General features: G+C 34.5%; 1 pseudogene; it reads right to left on the reverse strand.

Moving 5' to 3' along the window:
* Positions 1 to 985: 985 nt before the first annotated feature.
* On the reverse strand, positions 986 to 1,933 carry LOC108517016 (mesoderm-specific transcript homolog protein pseudogene; annotated as a pseudogene).
* Positions 1,934 to 12,480: the final 10,547 nt, after the last annotated feature.

Below are 12,480 nucleotides of genomic sequence, written 5' to 3' on the forward strand. Positions count from 1 at the left end.
CCGGAAAGCCTCCCTGGGACAGGCACTGGGGAGGTAAGCAGCCATCATAAAGGAATCACTGTACATTCAGCATGGTGACTTGACTACGAAACAATCCCTTCCCCTCTATGATAGCTCAAGAAAGACATGCTTCTAAGCACTGAGGTATGAGGAGTCTCAGACTGTTATTTGCTGTTAGAATTGGTCTTCTTGGCTAACAACAGTAAATCTCTGGCACAGATGCTATTGGTCCTTTATGTCCTGTGATTTGAGGAAATTTTGTAAATAGTTTGGATTTGGTTCAATTTATTCAGAAATCAAACATGTTTAATTAGGTTTGCTACTCTGGCAGAGTAAGGGTATGCTGACTTAGTATCCTTATAAAATATATATATATGTAATGTGTAGGTAAATCATAGTCTTAAATCATACATAGAATACCATATTATTTAAGCCAATATCTATTTTAACAAAATGTTCATAATTAAACACAGCTAATGAAACTAAATCCAAAGGTATGACAAAGAGGACTCAGCTCTGTTGCTTAAAGAAATTTTAAAAAGTATGTACCCATTAAGCTATTCAAAAACAAGGAAGGAGGTGCCCTTCTCCTCATTCTTACTGTAGAATTATTGTTGGAGTTGGGCCAGAAATGAGCAGCTCTAAATAGTTTAGAGGAGTCCAAAATCTTAAAGATCTTTTATGCAAAAAAAGTCTTTCTGCATCAGTGAATGTTAGCACTCATCAGAGTTTCATAATAACACAAAACAAAAGCCCAGTCCATACATTTGATCAGATGTGAAAGTAATGGGTGGAGGACTATTAATTCAGTCTTAGAGTTCCTGCTGGCTTCTTCCTATATACTGTTCACCAATTTGAGTGAAGTGGACTTTGTGAGAGAATAGTGTTTGAAGGCCAGGATCTCTTTTGAGCATCTCTTCCTAAGTGGAACACACAACAGATAAGGGAGTAGGCGAGGTAATACAGGGAAGCTACTCTTTCCAGCTCAGAAGGAGTTGAAGAAACCCATATATACATTCAAGAAGCCCATGGGATCCTCTAGCTGTGGATCGCGGCTAATGTAGACCACAGCAGCATTTTCCCGTACAGCTCCAAAAACCCGGGGTAGGGGTTCACAGGATCCAAGGTCCATAGATAAAATGAATGGGGATAGTCACAGAGGCAAGAACTCCCACACAGCGCCTTCTGAACTAGTTCCTCTAATGATGTACCCTAAGAGACTATCAATGACTAAGTTCCTGTCATCGTTGAGGATCCCTGCCCACATGTCCCACAGCTCACTCTCAGAGGGCCGAGTATAGGGCCCAAAGACTGGGGTGAGACCTCGAGAGAACATAAAGTTCACCAGCTGCGTGAGGATGGGTGGCAGCACACCTCATCTGTGAGTAGCTTTTGGAGGAGTGGACGGCGAGTCTCAGGAAAGATACCTTCATTCGATAGACAGAGACTCTTCATGGTAAGCCGACCAGACAGATTATGCTTGTGCCTGTAGAGCAGTTCCTGAGCAACAGTATCTCCACAGTCATGAGACTAAAGGTTGATCCTGCCGTTCTGGAGCTCCAGATGCCCCAAAGCGCTTCCACGATGCTGGCCTGCTCAAATATGGAATAGTGATGTGGTCTCCGTTTGTCACTGAAGCCAAAGTCTGAGAAATCAAGGACAATCACTCGATAAGACCTCAAGGTCAAACTTCCCAAATGTTGTACCAATCGTAGCCCGCTGTTGGAAAGCCGTGTAAACGCCCAACTATCTCCAGACTTCCAAGTACGCCCACAAAATCTTGGTAGAAGATACACAGCCCGTTGTAAGTGAACAACTTTCCTGAAGACTTCTATGAGTGAAGGGCAGGGGATAGCTGAAGAGGTGGGATGTGCAGGTACGCAGCAAAGAGGGTCAGGGCCAACAGCCCCACCTGGACCGGCCACTACCTCATCCTGATTCGCGTAAGACCTGGGCTACAGGACCCCATGTTTGGGAGAAACAGGTTGTGCAATAATTCCATTTTAAAAATCGTTTTCTATCAGGTGTTTTGTTAGTTTTGTCTTATATGCTTTATTTGTGTTTGACCTAATTCATACTCTTCTTGTAACAAAAACAGGTGATGCAACTCTTTTCTTATTTCATAGTAGATAGAACTGATGCATAGAACCACAAGCGGTTTGGCAAGATGATAGGCAATAAGTAGCTAAGCTGTAATTCCAGCTGTAACACCTATTTTCTAAAAATTGCCATATAGATTTTACTTATTCAAGAAACTAATGACCCCTTTAGTTGTATAATTCTTCTATATTCAAGGTGTTAGAACACTATCTTAAAGCTATGAGAGTTCATATAACTTCTGACAACTGACTCATATATTTGCAGGACATTTTAGATGGAGAAAATCTGGCTCAGAGTTGCATAGAAAATCTGGAAGAAATTTTGCTTTGCATTTAATACACTTTGACAATTATAATTGGTAGAAATAATAATGAGGATAATGGCATTCTTCAGCTTGACTTGTTAACTACCTATTTCCTGCCTGTAACCTTAGCAAAGAGAAAGGTCTGCAGAAGGGCTTCATTGTTATAATATTAGACTTCTCTAATTTCCCTCTGACCTCTTTGAATCAGGCTTCTTATCTGGGAATCTGACCAAAACTGTTCATCTCACTATTTTTGATCTGCTCTAGGTACAGGAAAAGTGCTACATTTTCAAATTCATTATTTTAGCTCTTTTAAATTGTTTCTGATACCAAGGCAAAGGAGATTATATTTCAAAACAGAGGCTACAACAACACTCATGATACGACTATGTACAATCTCAGAGATGATTAGAGTAATAAGGTCTCAGTATGCATTCCTACCTTATTATGGAGTCATTGAGCTGGAAAGACCGTCAGAGATCTGACAGTTCAATATACTAATTTTACAAGTAGTGGAAAAGGGAAAGAAGAAAAAAATTAAGGAGGAAAAGTTGAGGGAGAGAAAGAAAGAGAGTAAAAAGAAAAAAAAGGGAAGAGGAAAAGCAAGAAAAAGTAGGAAAACATTTGATTGCGATATATATCTGCTAGGCATTGTATTAGATGCATTATTTATATTATCACAGTTAATGATTTCACGGTTAGGAGGGAGTAATTTGTGGATTAAAAAAAAAAAAGCAGTATTTCAAGTACAATAAATAAACCACCACAGACCTCTTCTATGGGGCAATGCTGGATTATCATCAGAAATAGTTTTATGTCTTACCATTCATTGTGATCCTCAAAACCATTAGTCTTCCTCAAAGGTCCCACACTAACTAGTGAAAGATCTGAAACTTGAATTCATTTTCCTGATTTCTCCCCTAGTACCCTTTTCATTATACTATGTCCCCTCTTCTTTATGCCATGTATGCCTGTGAGACATTGTACAGCACAGAAATGAGCATGTTCTCCAAATTCAGTAGATTACAGATTCTTCAGATTGGGATAACAATGCTCAGAAGTGGGTCAGCTCGTTGGAAGCCAAATTCACGCTGAATTTACAGACGGGGAAATGAAAATAGGTGCAGCTGTCAGTTTGATAGACCCAAGCAAATTGAACAACGTGATTGTCAATGTAAAAATTACCATGTTTAGGTGTATGTTAGGGTTATAGAGTAACTCAGATTTCTTACTTTAGAAGACCCATAAGAGGTTCTTTTTGTGTGATGCTTTAGACTTAAATGTTTTTAAAACAACAATGCTTACAACAATACTGTGAATTGAGTTATTAAATTCCCTAGTTTTAAAAAGGAGAAATTTAACTACGAGAATTAGAATGAATTCTCTTTAAACTTAATAAACAACAGACTTGGCCATGAATCTGGGGAGTCTAGTGTATTTTAACTTATGTACAGCCAACTTGAACAGTTGATATTTATAGAACCATTTAACCAAGAGAACAACATTCATTTCAAGTGCACCTTGGTCCTTCATCAAGATAGACCACATTTTATTTCTGAGACATTTAAACCTTACTTTAAATGCCATTACAAACTATTTGTTATTTATTAATAAATATTAATAATAGCAATTTATTAATAGTAACAATTTTATGTAAATGCAAACTGTTTATGTTTTAGCATTAGTTCTTCCTCATACATTGAGCTGGGTTTTTTAAATACCCAATGCCTTTCTAATTTTGTAGTTTTAGGTGATGATGATCATGAAAACATATTTCCAATAGTGTGATTATGTAATGCTCCATAAACATACATATTATTAAAAAGTCATAATTTGATACAAAGAGCAGAAAATAAGTAATTAGAAAAACATATTAAAGTCTCAGATACAAGTAATTTTTGAGCCTTCACCAGATCCCTTAATTTTTCTTTAAATAAATAACTTGTTTTGCAGCACTACTAGCTAGGATTAATGATTGCATCATGGGGTCATGGTATACATGCAATTCAAGCAGTTTGATGCAAAATATATGCATTTGATATCACTTGTGCAGCATTTAAGTACTTGTTGAAATCTTAGGTTCTTGGGCAGATGTGACCACTTAACAAGTGGGTTAACTTAAGTGCTCTATTTGACCTCCTTGAGTTTAAATTTAATAAACTCATTTGGAAATAAAACACATAATTAAAATTTGAGGGGAAAGTTAACAGAATATAAGTTTCTTTTTTAAAATTTTCAAAATAGCAATTTTATATAATAGTCAAAAGCATTGGCATAAAAAAGGAAAGAAAAGAAAAAAATAAAAAGACAATGTTCTAAATTAGTAGGTTAACCAATTTCTGAGAGACTATCATTTAAATTTCAAGAAAATATTTATTAATCATCTATTACATGACAAGCATGATTTACAAAAACAACTGGGAATATCAAGATTTAAAATACATGAGGGGCATCCATAAACAGTCTCCAGAAACCAAAAAGTATTAATAGAACTACCATACATTCAGCGATCCTACTTCTAAGATACCAAGGTGTATATATCCAAAGGAAACAAAATCATTATCTCAAAGAGATAGTTGCATCCACATATTCATTAGAGTATTAGTTATGATCACTAAAATATGGAAACTACTTAAGTGTCCATCAGTGGATGAACACATAAAGAAAATGTGCTATATACACATAATGCATTACTATTCAGCCATTAAAAAGAAGGAAATCTTGCCATTGTGACAAAAAAGATGAATCTGGAGAATATTATGCAAAGTAAAATAAGTCAGATACAGAAAAACAAATGTTGTATAATCTCACATACTTTGGAATCGTAAAAATGTCAAACTCATAGAACTAGAGAGTAGAATGGTGGTTGCCAGGGACCAGCAGAGAGGGCAAATGGGAGATATTAGTCAAAGGCCAAAGGGTACAAACATTGTTTTAAGATGAATAAGTTCTGTAAGTCTAACAACATGATGACTATAGTTAATAATATTATATTGTTACTTGAAATCTGCTAAGAGAATAGATCTTCACTATCCTCACCGCACACATACACACACACAAACAAACACGCATGAACAAATGGTACCTAAGTGTGATATTGGAAGTGTTAATTAATTTGATTCTGATAATTCTTTTACAATGTATATGTACATTAAATCATCATATGATACACATTGAATGTATACAATTTTTATTTTCAATTATACCTCAATAAAATTGGGAAAAAGCAGTTGGATAGCTAAGAAAAAAGAATTTTAGCTTTTAAATAGGCTCCATTTGGGAAAATGTGACAAAATACATCTTTTAAATATTTTTTGAGACAAGTGTTCAATTTAAATATAAATCAAAACTTTGATAATTTGAACGTTGCACTTTGAAAACCCGCATCTCCCAACATTTAGAAATTCTTATAATCCTTCTCCTGGGTGACGTGTGACCCTTAACTTCAACACTGGCTTTAGCAAATTGAAAAAAAAAAAAAAAAAAAAAAGAATGTAACCATGGCATGGCGCAGTGGCTCACACCTGTAATTCCAGCACTTTGGGAGGCCAAGGCAGGTGGATCACCTGAGGTCCGGAGTTTGAGACTAGTCTGACCAACACGGTGAAACCCTGTCTCTACTAAAAATAGGTGGTGATATGAGCCTGTAATCCCAGCTACTCAGGAGGCTGAGGCAGCAGAATCACTTCAACCCACTAGGTGGAGGTTGCAGTGAGTCAAGATCTCACCATTGCATCCAGTCTAGGCAACAAGAGTGAAACTCTGTCACAAACAAACTCACAAAGAATGTAACCATAATGTAGCTCCACTTTGACAGTTTCAAAAGAAAGCCATGGCCTCTGAAACCTGTAGAAGCATAAGGAGGAGTCAGAGCTTTCACCAGAAAGGAGTGGCAAGAAACTTTATTAAAACTGTAAATAGGCTGGGCGCAGTGGCTCACACCTGTAATACCAGCACTTTGGGAGGCTGAGGTGGGTGAATCACCTGAGGTCAGGAGTTCAAGACCTGCCTGACCAACATGGTGAAACCCTGTCTCTACTAAAAATACAAAATTAGCCAGGCATGGTGGCGTGCACCTGTAATCCCAGTCACTCCGAAGCCTGGATCAGGAGAATCACTTCAACCCAGGAGGCGGAGGTTGCAGTGAGCCGAGATCATGCCGTTGCAGTCCAATCTGGGCAAAAAGAGCAAAAGTCCATCTAAAAAAAAAAAAAAAAAAAAAAAATACTGTAAATAGATTGAATATACCCATGTAAAATAATACATTAATTTAAAAAATTTTCATCACTCCTGGTCATGAAAATGCAAAAAAGTCTTCTGTTATTAAACTACCTTTAAGCATAATCACTGATTTAAAAAAAAATTAACTGCTAATAATCTTCTACTGATTTATCTATGAATATTGGTTTTATAAAATAATTTTTGTCCTATTTCTATTATCAGTACTTTTCCAAGTGATCTGCGGCTATCAACCACACAACTGATATAATCTTGTGCCATATTAGTCTGAGTAGAATTATTTATGGAAAATAGGATAATTAGACGAAAGCCTTTTACAACCAGAATCTGACAGACTGTAATGTGTGGAAGGGTGTTCTAAATTGGAAGGACCATCTCTGATGGTCAGAGTTCCCTTTCTGAGTGGATGATCACTTTAATATCAATACAAATTCTTTTTTGTAACATGTGCCATTAGGAAGAGACTTGTCATGATATTCTAAAGGATTGAATGACATATATGTATTTTCTTATATGAATTAAGTGAGTGAAGTCTACTGTTTGTTGCCCTGAATGAATCTCTCCCAGTAATGCAGAACCCTCCAAGTGATTGTCTAAAATTCTGCTCTTGTCTACATTACCAATGTCCTGCATGAAGTCAAATCTCGGTGATTTCAGTTTCACATTTTACTTGCTGGGTCAGTGGTATCCAATAAATAGATCATTTATTTCTCTGGAAACAATTCTTCTACTTCTTTATATAACAGCTTCCTTGTATTTGTTCTTTCTCATTGGATTCTCCCTCTTTCACAGGCTCCATTCCTAAGGTAATCTAAACCTTGAAATTCATCTGCTTAAGAGATCTCATCAATCCCCATGACTTTAAACACCACCTATGACAACATCTCCAAATATACATTTTTTATCCCAGACGTATTTTCTGAGCTCCAGACATATATTTACAACAGCTTGCTTGACACATCTACTTGAATATGTATTAAGTATCTCAAACTTTGTGTATTTAAAACAGAAATCACAATTTTCCCCTCGATATCGTTCTTGCCCAAGATGTTCATTTTAGGAAGTGGCATTCTATTCAACCAGTTTCTGAAGACAAAATCTAGGGTTTTCCTCCCTCTCCATCTCTATTATTACTATCCTAATACAAAATAACATTTTAACTAATTAATTGGTTTCCCAATTTGTCCTTTTCCAGAAAAAAATTCCACTCTTCACATAGCAAACTATATCCTGTTTTTAAAATGTAAATTAGAGTACGTAACTCACTGGCTGAAAGTTATTCCATTATTTTCTATGGTATGCAGAATCAAACTAAAAATCCTTCTTGTAGCTAAAGAAGTCCTATTGATCTGTCCCCAGACTCTTTTCTAATCTTATCTAACCCTACATTATTTTTTTCCACAGAATTGCAACAAGCACATTTACCAGTTTAAACTGAGAGAGAATGCATGAGGGATGGGTATATTTTTTCATATTTCACTACCTCGGTTTTGCTGTCCACTTTTCTGGCATGACTGACTCAAGATTGTTCTTTAAGCAAACACTTCATATGGAGTCCTTTTTGGACCACCTGATATATAGTGGACTCACTTGTTATTTCCTGTCTTGTCAGCATTTGTAATTTCCATGAAAGTACAAATCAAAATCTGCCATTATTCCACATGCTTGATGTTCATTTTTATGTGTTCCATATTGGCTCTGCCTAGACTCAGCTTTCTGAGTCAGTCATCCTGTTCTCTACTTCATTAACATTACCTATCATATTGATTGTTACATAATAAATATTCAATAAAATATTTGTGGCATAAATAAATGAATGAATATCCAAGTCATTATTTGCTTGGGAATAAATGACTTCATAATGAGCATCATACAAACTCTGTTCAAGAATTGTGAATAAAATGCTCTATTGATATCAATTAATAGGAAAAACGACAACATCTTATGTTTACTGGAGTCTTTATTTTGAAAAATTAACATATGGAGTGGTTATTCATGAAAGAAAAAGATAAAAAAAGGAGAAACAAAAGAAAATAGTAGAGCTTTGAGGTACCGAGATACTATTGCTATGCTTGTGTAGGTTGTTGAATTAATCTATTCAGTTACATATTCATTTTCTAATTAACTGATACGAACAGTTCAAGTACTGACTAGTAGTTTATAGCTGCAGGTCAAGATGTCTCAGTGGATGTGCAATTCTAAAAATGACTCTGCAATTACAGTAGTTTTATTTATCTCCAGGCACTTAAAGCATCAAGCAGCTTCTAACTGCTAACAAAGAAAAATCTAGCCTTTTCCAGCCTGTTCTCCTCCCTGACCTATCTGCAGAACAAATATTGTCATTTCTGACAGGAAGAATGAGAGCAACCACAAATAATATATGACAAAAGTAACTCATTTGTGTACATGAGAACCTATCTATACATGGTAGCAAATAGTTTTAGGAAGGTTTAACAAAATAACACATTTTCTAGTCTGGTCCCTTGATAATTGGTAAATGTGAAATATAATCCCTGAACTTTATAGAATGTTTGTTTCCTATCACATATGGCCTGTCATGTTCTAAATTTAGAATAAATGGTATAGGTAATGGTGACCCAACGGACTGCATATCTCACTTCTAGACAATTACTGTTAGAGATAACCTATTTAAACAAAGTAACAGGGAATTGAATGTAACATAAGGAAATAAGGACATAGATCAGGGTAACATTTTAAAATTCTACTGCAAATAGGTAATCAGCAGGTAAAAATAGCAAATAAGCTTGCTTCAACTGTCTCAAGTTAGAGAAAAGGTTATTATTGGAATCCACATGGCTTTAATATTTGGCTATGCAAAGCTAGGTAAGTGATACAGAGATTGCAGAGTTCAGGTTAAAATATCAGAAAGAAAGTTTTATTTGTTTGATTACTTGAATCACATATAAAATTTCATGGATACAAATGTCATTATGTGGAACAATTCTGTGAAACAGTCATTTTCTTTTCTAATACATGGCTCATAGAAATAGAGCTCTGAAAATCTGATTTTTAAAAATTCCCTTATAAAATTCTTTGTGAAAAAGTATTTCTTAAATTTCTATCTGCTCCTTATAATGATAGTACCTAAGTCATGAGAAAAGAGAGATAGAAGGGAGACTTATCTCACTTTGATTTGTGTGTAGTTTTGTTGTTGTTGTTGTTTTGCCATTAGCAGTCATTTTTCTTTCATTCTGTTCATTTCATTTCTTTAAGAATCTTGATATTAGGTACCACAACTCTAAAATGATGCTTCTTACTTCTAAAATACAAGAAATAAAACATAACTCTAATTTTGTCACGTGGATATATTTTTAAATATCTATAGTTTTCATTTGTTGGCTTATGTTTTCAGAACTCTGCAAAGAACTCTTCTATTCTTATAGGAACATAGACATGTCCAAAGATTAATTGTAATCTTTCATTACATAATAAGTATATACAAATAATATTTATATCATATATGTTTAAAGATAGTCTAAAGTTAATATCATTATTCTTACCAAGAACATTGAAAAAAAAAACCATAAGAACAGTTTAATACTATTTACCCCCTCCCTCATCTTTCTAAATATTGTTTAGATTTTAGTAACTTTTGAAAACCTCTTGTGGGTTGTGTCTTGCCCAAAATATGTTTAAATTCAAATTTTCAGTATTTATAAATGTGATCTTATTCAGATATTGGGTTTTTGCAGATACAATCAAGTTACAATGGGTTTATACTGGAGTGAGGAGGGCCCTAAAATTAGTATGGCTGGTGTCTTTATGAGAAGAGATAAAAACAACTATGATGAAGCAGAGACTTGAGTGACACATTTTCAAGTCAAGGAAAGCCAAAGATGACTGACTGACACACAAGCATGGAACAAACACTCCCCTAGAACCTTCAGAGATATCTGGGCCCTACTGACAACTTGATTTGAAATTTCTAACCTCCAGAAACGAAAGAGAATAAATTACTGTTTTATAAAACCACTCTGCTTGTTGTAATTCAATACAGTAACACAAGGAAATTAATACACTCCTCAAATATGATGTTATTTTTGTCTTATTCAGAAAATACTTGTTTATATATATATATATCAACATGTTTACCAGTATCTTCACTCATAACCTCATTTTGCATGTCAAGCAATTTTCTATTTGATATTTGTTTTCTTCTCTCCATAGTATATCCTAAAATATACTCATAATGATGGTTTGTTGTTAGTAACAAAACAGAAACAAAACAGTATAAATTTGTATTTATATTGGGCCCACGCTTAATAGTATTAAACAGTTTAATACTACTATTAAAGCCCAAGTATTAAACCATTTAATACTATTATTAAAGCCCAAATTTGTATTAAACCCAAGCGTAATGGCTTAATGCAAATTTATATGGTTTGGGCTTAATACACATTTATAGTGATTTTAAATAATCACTGGGTGACACACTGTATATGAAATGATGTTGCCTCCATCAAACGCCTATTGTAGCTATTGGAAAGTCAGTTTTTAGTCTCATCATGGTTCCTTTATGGTCAATTTATCTTCATTTCAGGATATTTCATTGGCCGCTTGTTCTATGCAGATTCACTGTGACATGTCTAAGTTTAGATTTCTCTTTTTTATACTGTTTACAATCGATTGGGTTTTCTGGATCTAACAATTGTTCTTCTTAAGATTAGGAAAATTTTCTGCCATTATCTCTTTGAATATTGTCACTTCTTTCATTATGTCTTTCTGAAAATCTGTTCAGGTTCATATTATACGTTCTCAATCATCCACACTACTTATCATTTTTATATTGAATCTTTGTTTTGCTTCAGTGATTCTATTTATAAAGTTTATCTACCTTTATAATCTCGTTTATAATTTAATTGGTTCTTTTTCATATATTCTCAGATGTTGTAATATTTTATATTATATTAAGTATTCATATTTTAATTATTTTGTTTACTTTTCTAAAATAATACATACTTAAAAAAAAATCTTACAGCTCCAATATCTGTACTCTTTGGGAATTTAACTTTTCTCACTCTTCTTTCTGTAAGTTCTTCCTCATGATGGTTTCTCTCCTTGCAAGTTTTGTGAATTTTTTAACTGTGGTTTTATTTCTCCTGGAACATTATGTATGAGATTTTTGTAAGGCCTGGCTGAAAAAAGCATTTCTCTTGAGAGTGCTTGTGTTTGCTTCTGCCTGGTGCTTGAAGGTACTTACATGGGATCACTTAGAAATAAATTCTCATCTTGAAAGTTTTGGATCACTAGCTGCAAATCCATATGAGGGCCAGTTTGTGAGTATGAATTCTCAGGAGAGATTTCTTTTTCTTTCCATCCAATGCCAAGATCCCAATAGGCATGTTTCTTTGTGGGTTTTTTTTTTTTTTTTTCCACATAGTAGATTTATTTCTCTTTCTACTATACACTGCTAGTGGAAGTACAATTGAGTATAACCAGCTTTGGAAACTGTTTCATTATTACTAAATTCAAATATACATATGCCCTTTGGTCTAGCAATTCCTTTCCTCTGTATATATTCAACAGAAATGTGTGCACTGATACAACAAAAATTGTGCAAAGATGTTGATGGATGCATTAACTTTACAGCCAAACACTGATGCACCCAGATGTCCATTAGTAATAGAATAAATAAGTAAATAGAGTTATAGTCAGAATGCAGAATATTATACAAAAATAAATTGAATAAACCACGGCTGCAGGCAGAAATGTAACATGGAACAAAATAAGCCAGATACAAGAATATTTGCGATGTCATTTATTATGTAAACTTTCAAAGAATCAAAACTAATCTAAAGGGCTGGGTGTAAGGAGTG

The sequence above is a fragment of the Rhinopithecus bieti genome, unplaced genomic scaffold, assembly GCF_001698545.2.
Source record: "Rhinopithecus bieti isolate Rb0 unplaced genomic scaffold, ASM169854v2 scaffold_37857, whole genome shotgun sequence".
Taxonomy (NCBI): Eukaryota; Metazoa; Chordata; class Mammalia; order Primates; family Cercopithecidae; genus Rhinopithecus; species Rhinopithecus bieti.